This window comes from Balaenoptera acutorostrata, chromosome 2 (genome assembly GCF_949987535.1).
Source record: "Balaenoptera acutorostrata chromosome 2, mBalAcu1.1, whole genome shotgun sequence".
Classification (NCBI taxonomy): domain Eukaryota; kingdom Metazoa; phylum Chordata; class Mammalia; order Artiodactyla; family Balaenopteridae; genus Balaenoptera; species Balaenoptera acutorostrata.
The window spans coordinates 69,349,109-69,359,086 of NC_080065.1; the positions used below are offsets into that span (position 1 = coordinate 69,349,109).

Sequence of the window (9,978 nt, forward strand, 5' to 3'; positions counted from 1 at the left end):
TATTTACACTTAACTACTTTTGGTTTAATATTCAAACTTCTGTGCTTATTGTTGGTCTATATCTCAGGACAAAATCTTGGGATGGAAAGGTTCTTATTTTTCTCCACACTCGGTACAATAATACACGTTCAATTTGGAAGTAGATGTTTGTTGGTAGCCTATCAGGTATCCATTCGTGTCTTTCCCCTTCCTAAGAGCAACCAGATTTTCCTCTGGGGGATCAATCTTCCCCCATTGTGCAGCAAGCATATGGTTTGAATGGAATTGACCCCACTTCCTGCTCCAGGTGTGGACTGTGGTATCAATCCACCCGTTCATCCAATCCCTGATGGTTGAGGAAGGAACAGCCCTTTAGATTAAAGTCAATCAGAACATGACATTCATTTGACTTCAGAGACTGGTTTAGCTTGGTCCAGGGTGAAATTCAGGTGTTTATGATATGGTGGAGGGAAGAAAAGCCCTCTCTCTTGCTTTGGATAGTGTCACGTATGCCAATGAGACCTGGAATTGCTGCAACTGTTTGTTATCATGATGGAGGCCAGTCTAGACAAACCAATGCATAGAGTGAGACTGAGCCAGGTGAACTGATGGGAATTTCAGCCAACTTCCTGGTTAAACCATGACTGAAGCCCACTCTGTACACATGAACTAATAGTTATATATGCCAATAAATTTCTTCTGTCTTTTGTTGCTTGGAACTGACATCATCCAAACTGATAGAACTACTCTCATTTTTATTTCTTCTTAATTTTCCTTTTCTTTTACTTGACCAAGAAGTTTCTCTCAAATTTCTACTTTTGAAGGATATATTCTGTGTTGAACTTTGTCCTTGGAATAACATAAATTTTAAAAACTCATTTAAATTAGTTTCTAGATTTCTCTGATTTCCTAGTCGTTTCCTTTTTTGGTGCTTTATTCACTTGAAATTCTTTCCCTGAAACCCATTTATTAGTGTACTGAATTATCACAGTTCAAGGTCACCGTAGCAAAGTTGCCTCTTAACTTCACATTGCCAATCAATTAGTTCCTGGCAGTAAGCTGTAAATATAATATAAATATTCCTGTCAATAAGCTGTGGATACAATATGGCTTTGCATCCATTCAGACCACAAAAACCATATAATCTTAGTGGTGGAAGGAACCTTAGAGGTCATCTAATCCTGCTTAATTATTTTACAGATTGGAAAATTAGAGCCAAAAGAAATTAAATGACTTGCCTAAGGTCACACAGCTAATGGTGGGTCTCCTGTGATTCCTGGTTCTTTCCATTAAATCATGCCTCCCCATGTGCAATGAAGCCTACCAAAATTAAATAAATATAACCCAGTATTTCAGGAGACTAGTATAATTCCGTAGTGTCTCATGTAACCAGAGTGCCATAAACCTTGGAAGCAACATAAAAAGGGCACTGAATTGAATGGAATTGATTTTCAAGTCTCAGTGGAAATTAATATAATTTTCTGTGGTTAAAACTCTATTTGAAATTTGACAATCACTGAAGATTGAGTTTTAATACATTTTGGATCATAAAGTTGACTTCTTAGTGCTAAAAAATTTCACTGAAGATACAATGTAGATTGTTTTCATAAAACAACAGAAATTTTAAGTATGAAAGAACATGATTTTGGGTGGACTCTTCTTTCCCTACTCGAAGACAGTGATATTTATATATTAAAATTATTTTTCACATATTTCCTATAGAGCAGATACATTCCTCTGTTGTTCTCCTCATCTGTAGCATGGCTCTCATCAGAATCAGCCTGGGAGAGTTCTAAAATTACAGATTCTCAGATGCATCTAGAATCAGAAACTCAGAAGGAGAGCTCAGATATCTGTATTGTTTTAAAAGTTCCTCTGGTGATTCTGCTAGTTGGTCAAGTTTAGGAAGCACAGCTCTATAGCATTCTATAAAATATGTGTCTAGAAATGTTTTACTGTAAAAACAAAACAAAACAAAAACTCCAGTGCGCAAACACACACACTCATTCTGTGAACAGCGGATGATGACTACAATACTTATCAAGGTAAATAGTCACATCTTCTGTGTTGGTGAAAATAAGCATGCAAAAAAAAGCCGAATTTCATTGACTCCAAGATACCATTGACTGTAAGATGCACCATTATTTATGTACCACTTGGGGGAAAGGAAAGTTACTAAGCTGACATGCCATCAGCTGTAACATGCCTTGTGATTTCAGAGATGATAAAAAACATGCATCTTAAAATGGATGAAGTACAGTAAGTTCTACCCTTGTAATTGGAGTTATAATGGTGCCTGCCAGGTTGAAAGTGAATAGAAGAGGGAGATTAACTTCTAGAATATTAGGATAAGGGGAAACCATATTAATGATCCTAGCAATGCTACTAAGAAATCTCTGTGGATCTTATATGCATCAACTTCCAAGGCTTTTCTGATAACCAGAAATCCATCCTGCTGAGATAGGAGCTCCCATGACGTCTTAGGGAGCTTTGGTTAAAATTGGTGGCGGGACAAGGCCCTTCATCTACAGATCTGACTTGATGTACACCACCTCCACCCACACCCTGCCCCCCACATTCTTCTCAGAGGAGTAACAGAGAAGCGAAGCATTGAAAGCAGAACATGCAAAAGAAAAAGAAAGTGACTGTTCATAAGGGTGGCACTCAATTTTTATTGTGCATTGAGGTGAGAGAATCTAATTTTCAAGGGTTTCATATTATTGTTGCTTGGACCAAAATTGTAGTTGTATCTTCTGTTAGGCTGCTCAACTTGGTTCCTATAGCCAACTCTAGAAATGCTTTTAGTTTGTCTCACAAAAGAAAAGCCAAGATTTATTGAACGTTTTTGGTGTTAATAGGTGAATGGTTACTGAAAAATATGGACTGAACTTATATTCTAACCAAAGTAAACCTCTTATCCTTCTCCCTCCTTGATATTTATTGTAAATAATGATGCATTTGGATTTATCTGTCTTCTTTGTTTCAAAACTACCTATACTAATTTCATGGACATAATATCCTTTCTTGTTTATAATATTAATGTCATATATTTTAGCATTCCCTCTGGCTGCCCTGATAACTCGGTTTCCTTTGGTCCTGAGGATACCGCCTCCATTTATGCTGTTGGCTTTTCTTAAGTGTGCCTTAAGAAAAGGATTTTTTTGGATTGTGCCTTTATGTTTACCATTGGGAGTCCTTATTAGATTGTCTTGACACATCTATTCATGTAGTTTCTTTGGGAGAATGTGGGCACTGCTGTTGCAGCTTGCATGCCACACTGCTTTTAGTGAGAAAGGGGGTAGGGCAAGGTATGCCACTAGGCAGTAGCTGTTTTCGTGATCTGCGGTGATTCCTCCTTTAATCAGAGTGCCCGTTTTCGTTGTCCCTAACTGGAGGCAGACTTTATGTTTAGATTTTGTGGTCCAAGGTAGGAACATGAATAGAGCTCAACATTCATTTCTACTCCTTACGACTGACTCCAAATAATGATCCTATCCAATGTCCCAACTATGCTTGGCTTCCTCTCACTCTGTCTGTGACCCACCGCTAGTGCTCCCCTGCACGCATCCTGGCCCACAATTTCTCTATTCAACTTGATGTCATCTGCTTTCTAACATTCATGGGTTCATCACAAGTTTCAGTCATCTGAGTTTTTTTTTGTTTGTTGTTTTTTTTAAATATAAGATATATTTAGCTGTGAAGTCAGTTTATTTTATATTTTTATTTTTTTAAAATTAATTACTTAATTAATTTATGGCTGTGTTGGGTCTTCGTTTCTGTGCGAGGGCTTTCTCCAGTTGTGGCAAGCGGGGGCCACTTCTCATCGCGGTGCGTGGGCCTCTCACTATCGCGGCCTCTCTTGTTGGGGAGCACAGGCTCCAGACGCGCAAGCTCAGTAATTGTGGCTCACGGGCCCAGCCGCTCCGCGGCATGTGGGATCCTCCCAGACCAGGGCTCGAACCCACGTCCCCTGCATTAGCAGGCAGACTCTCAACCACTGCGCCACCAGCGAAGCCCCAGTCATCTGAGTTTTATGTCTTATTTTCATTAGCAGTTTATATATTTATTTTATGTCTTATTTTCATGAGCAGTTATATATTTAGGGTTGAATGTCAGTTTGCCAGATTGGAAGATTGGAGGAGGGGAAAAGTCAGGGTATTTCCCCTCCGTTTCCTCTGGGTTTTTTTTTTTTTTTTGGCATCTCTAGCAATAGTTCTGTTTTCTCTGCAGCTTCAATACCCATTTACCCCACGTTTAAGGATCCTAGACCAAGACTAGACCAATAGCTGTATGGTTCTACCCTCTAAGCTCTGTTCCCAGAGCTTGTAAATAGTGGTTTCCTGCTATAATATGCCTTTTATTTCTCTTGCCATCTCCTCTTTTCCTTGTCTACATTTATTTATTTATTTATGGCTGTGTTGGGTCTTCGTTTCTGTGCGAGGGCTTTCTCTAGTTGCGGCAAGTGGGGGCCACTCTTCATCGCGGTGCGCGGGCCTTTCACTATCGCGGCCTCTCTTGTTGCGGAGCACAAGCTCCAGACACGCAGGCTCAGTAGTTGTGGCTCACGGGCCTAGTTGCTCTGCGGCATGTGGGATCTTCCCAGACCAGGGCTCGAACCCGTGTCCCCTGCATTGGCAGGCAGATTCTCAACCACTGCACCACCAGGGAAGCCCCCTTGTCTACATTTTGATTGTGTGGTAACCAATCACCTGTACTAAATTCCTTTCATTTAAAATGCCTGGGGCTTTCCTGGTGGTGCAGTGGTTAAGAATCTGCCTGCCAATGCAGGGGACACGGGTTCAAACTCTGGTCTGGGAAGATCCCACATGCCATGGAACAACTAAGCCCATGAGCCACAACTACTGAGCCTGTGCTCTAGAGCCCATGAGCCACCACTACTGAGCCCACGTGCCACAACTGCTGAAGCGCACGCACCCAGAGGCCGCGCTCTGCAACAAGAGAAGCCACTGCATTGAGAAGCCTGCTCACAACAACCAAGAGTAGCCCCCGCTCGCCACAATTAGAGGAAGCCTGCAAGCAGTAACGAAGACCCAACGCAGCCAAAAATCAAAAAATAAATAAATTTATAAAAAAAAAATAAAATGCCTAGAATGGTTTGTTTTCTTGCTAGTCCCTAAATGATAGAGTGGAAGAGCAAAGCACGTTCTCAATCCACCATCTTAAAATAAACATTTAGAAATGTTAATAATATTTTAAGAGCACAGTTGAAATGCTATTTAAAATCATCTAGGAAACCACAGATCTATTTTCTGTACCAGGTCCACAACTCCCTAGCTGAGTAATTTGACAGAGCAGTTGGGACCATTCTGGTCGTTACATAGTCCGCCATTTCCAGGTATACCTGCAGTTGTGCTTTAGTGACAATGATTATTATTTATCTAATACTGTTTATTTCCATTTTTATATTTGCAACCAGAAAAACTGTTTTCAACCTGCACTGCACCTGTTTTTATGTTCAAAAGAATTTTGATGTCAACTCCAGCCAGCTGATGTCAACTCATGGCAGTTAGGTGTTGCCATGCTTGCCATGAAAGACATTACTTCAGCCACCAAAAGCCTTTAATTGTCTACATATTTTAATTTCTTTGGCGAGCACTTTGCCCATTTAACCCAAGAAATCAAAATTCTTGTATTTTCTTTGTCCAACGAGAATTTCCTCCCTGCCTTGTCCTTGTCTCATGGCAAGTGAGGAAGAGACAGTTACCAAGGAGCCACTGTATGCAACTCATATTTCTCCAAGGCCCTTTTCTTCTCAAGAACCATCAGTAGCTCTTCTCCCAATTTACTCCTTGCTTTCAATTAAAATTTTAGGTTTAGATCAGTAATTACATATTACTTTATATAGAATGATTTAAGATTACCCATTAACAAGTTCAACATGATGTTTTTTAACAAGAGATTTTTACAAGGCCTAACTTCTTTTTTTCTCATGAATATTTATACCTCTGAACTAAACACAAGAGCTTTAAGTCATCCAGGTGATGGTTTGTTCACAGGTAGTTGTAATTAAAGCAAATCTATTTTAAAGTGACCTTCCATATGTGGACACATCTTGTACCTGAATCATAAACATTCATTATAATTAAATAGGACAGTTAAAATTTTCAGTTTGGATCTTCCGTCTCTAAATTTCTAAAGCAACTCAAATTTTTTTATAGGCCCTGAGAAACTGCAGTTTGATAAAGCTGCATAGCAGCTTTTGAAAAATAGGCCTCTGACAAAGCAGATTCCAAACACAGTTTCGCTAGTTTTAAGAGAACCATCATTTCTTTGTCAAATCACACACACACACAAAAAAAACCCTCAGTCTAAAATATTCCATAAGTGTAGACCCTTTGAAGATGGATGAAGAACAGCTACAAGGCAAGAAAACAAAGTTTTTATTTCTTCTGGAACTTAGAATAGCTGCTTCTTCGTTCTGCACAATCTCACCCACTAGCAGTTTCACCCACTGGTCTGACTGAGGCAAAATAAGTCATAGGCTGTATCTCAGATATTTGTTCTGACGGTCAATGTCTTACCTCTCCAACAAGCTAAAATAAGGCACCATGAACTTTCTACAAAGGAAGTAGACAATATATATATATCACCTCTATACTGGTTTACTCACCCTTCCCCAGATTTCCATCTGGAAGCACCATTTTCAAGCAAGCATCACAAATACGTGGAGGGCCAAATTGGCTGGCTGTGTAAGTACTTATGCCTCAGAAAACCCTTTTATTCGTGGCAAGGCTGGATTCCACTGGGACAGCCAATGTGGGCACATTTAACATTGGCTTTTAGTCCTGGCTCATTCCTTCCCGCCTGAGTTTCTGAGCCACATATACTTTAATCATTCCAGCACACTGATTCATTGAAAAATAAACACTGAGGTGATAATTAATCAGAAAGGCTGCATATTCCTCTCCTACAGCAAGTTGAGTCTCTTCCTGCCAGAAATTAACTGTCAGGAAAGGAGGTGTGTAATATCCTTATGTTTTGGTTTACATTGGTTCATTTTTCATCAGATTCTCCAAGCTTTGATACCTGTGGCTTAATATTCATAACATTTTGCTTGGATTTTTGACTTTATTCAAAACCCATCTAACTTCCACAACCAATTGAGACAAACCAGATGAAAGATTTCAACCACATCCACTCATCAAACCAATTTGTTGCTGTTTTCTTAGGTTTCTGATTCCCCCATCTGTGTGGCTTCCTTCATGTGAGGCCAAATTCAGAAATGGGTGGGAACATATTGCCTAACTAAAGGAGTGTTAATCATTTCCACTAATAGAGGGAACCTTTTTTATTGCTACTTTACTGATGGAATCTCTCCCCCAAGGCAAGAAACAATAACAAAATCCCTCCTACCTTCCTGTCTCAAAAGAATTATAATCTGTCTGGGAAACAGCCATCCCCAAGAGATGTTTATTGAATGCCCTCAGGGGGTGGTACTCCTCTGGAAATAAGCAGCAGGTCAGGAAAGAGTAAGCACTGCACTTGGAGGCTCTGGGTTCCAGTTCTGGTCTGCCATTTATGTCCGTTCTGACCTTGGAACAGTCATCATTTACTGAACAGCTCAAATTTGCCAGGTATTTTCCATCCATTTTAAAAATGTCAATAATGCTACAATAACGATTAAACCCCCATTTTATAGACTAAAATGAAATAAGGCACAGAGAGGTTTAGTGACCTGCTCAAGCACTAATAGCTAGCTAGTAATTTGCAGAGCCAGGAGCTAGCCCTGGGTTTGATTTTTCAGACTCCAAAGCCTACTGCCGCTTCACTATACTATGACAAGTAATTTTCCTTTGCTGGGTTTTAGTTTTGATTTAATCTGAAAAAATAAGATGATTGGGCTAAAACTTAAAAACCCCTCTGAACATGGATACCATATGATCCTATAATTGAGCCTAAGCTTTAAACGTGTAGAGATTATAGTTTGGTTCAGTTCAACCCAAACAATACACATATTTATAAAATAAATTTGGGCGGCGGTGGGGAGGGGCGGTATGAGATTAAGGGTCTGGTATTAATCTGGGAAAGCTTCCGGCCTCAAGGGTTTTCATCTGGTACAGGCAGGAAGAGACACGATGTAGGATGGCAGATGGGAGGAGGTCAGCTCCAGCTTCCGAGGGTCTCCGGGAAAACATGGTCAGGGAGGATTCAAAGTAAGAGAACATTAGCAGGTCTGACTGGCTGAATGACAGACTCTCTGGATCAAGGCATCTATGCTGAGGAAAAGGAAAATGAGTCCTTTACTCAGTATTCTTCCCTCCATGGGAACTCAATAAACATTATTAACTGACCAGCTGAGGTGAACTGAACTGCAGAATTGCTTTGAAGCCCACAGTTACAAGCTATAATTGAGAAACTGTCAGGAGATTCAAATTCATGGAAAACCAGGAAAGAATAATGTTTCCATGTTTCAGAGCTTGCCAAAATATAGTTTCCTTTCTGCTGTTCATTTCCTCCCCCGCTTATAATTCATTTTTTTTTTTTTTTTTTTTTTTTACTTGATTTTTTTTTTTTTTTTTTTTTTTTATTTATTTATTTTTGGCTGTGTTGGGTCTTCGGTTCGTGGGAGGGCTTTCTCCAGTTGTGGCAAGCGGGGGCCACTCTTCATCGCGGTGCGCGGGCCTCTCTCCATCGCGGCCCCTCCCGTCGCGGGGCACAGGCTCCAGACGCGCAGGCTCAGCAATTGTGGCTCACGGGCCCAGCCGCTCCGCGGCATGTGGGATCTTCCCAGACCAGGGTTCGAACCCGTGTCCCCTGCATTAGCAGGCCGACTCTCAACCACTGCGCCACCAGGGAAGCCCCTATAATTCATTTTTAAAAACTTTTCCATCAAGGAGAAGTCTATTTTGTAACTATGCATAATTAATGTTTAGCATCTTTCTTTCTTTTCAAAATACTGAGAACTGTAACTTTTCTAGTACCCTAGGGGGAAAGGGGCGCTAGTTGTAAAGACTGTTCTATTTGTTTTCCCTGATAAAGGACCCTATTAAGAAAGGAATTCCAATATCCACAGGATCACTAGCTGCAAAATAACCATAAATAAATGCAGGTTGAGAACTATAGCCCAGCTCTGTGCAATGAGTTCTTCCAGTCTTTTTCCTCTAACACTGTATTAATCATCGGCTCCTGAGTGGCTTGAAATATGCGATCTTTGAACCTATAAAACAATCATATATACTATATGCCAGGCACCTTTTGCTAGACACTTTATGTATATTACCTTTAATCTTCGAAGCAATTCTTTAAGGAAAAGGAGATGTCAGGGCAGAGTAACATGCCCATGGTGGTAAAGCCAGGTCCCAACGCTGGTCTTTTTGATGTCAATCCCTTTCTCCTTCCCCTCTGCACCTTACAGAAGACAGGTATCGACCAGCAGGTACCTGTGCTTGTCCTTCTGACAAAATCACTGATGTGATCTTTAATCATTCTTTCAGAGTATCTTTGGACTAGTCCTTTACAGAATCATGTGACATGTGCCATGAAGCACAGCCACTTATACCCAGATATGTCCCGCACCTTAGCCTGGAAGGAAATTTTCCATTTTGAAGTTAATGGGTGAAATTTTAAAGAAAGGGCATAGGTGTGAAGAACTGTTTACCAGAAAGTTAAAATTACTGTTTAAACAGACCTCTTCGTTAAGAAATAAAGGCAAACCTTGGGATGGGTGAGATCCTGCTACATTCTCACGCAGATTAATAATTGCCTTACAAACGGAGCACAGCGCAGCGACAGTCAGTTGCTCCAGGTGAATTTCCTGCAAAGATAAACAATGACATGGGCACTACTAAAATCAAATGCATCTGCTTAAACATATATGCCTATATGCCCATAAATGTGTACATATGGTATATTAGGTTGTTTTCATTCGACAATTTTTTTTTAAATAGTTTATTTTTATTTATTTATTTTTGGCTGTGTTGGGTCTTCACTTCTGTGCGAGGGCTTTCTCTAGTTGCGGCGAGCGGGGGCCCCTCTTCA

General features: G+C 40.3%; 2 long non-coding RNA genes across 2 annotated transcripts in view; both read right to left on the reverse strand.

Moving 5' to 3' along the window:
* The window catches only part of LOC130707278 (uncharacterized), a 36,128-nt gene extending 29,375 nt beyond the window's left edge, over positions 1-6,753 (reverse strand). The window contains exon 1 of the long non-coding RNA XR_009007176.1: positions 6,611-6,753. This is a non-coding gene — a long non-coding RNA (uncharacterized LOC130707278). The remainder of the gene's footprint in view (positions 1-6,610) is intronic.
* Positions 1-9,439, reverse strand: part of LOC103016863 (uncharacterized) — a 45,587-nt gene extending 36,148 nt beyond the window's left edge. Inside the window, exon 1 of the long non-coding RNA XR_003624416.2 lies at positions 9,221-9,439. This is a non-coding gene — a long non-coding RNA (uncharacterized LOC103016863). The remainder of the gene's footprint in view (positions 1-9,220) is intronic.
* Between the last annotated feature and the right edge of the window lie 539 nt (positions 9,440-9,978).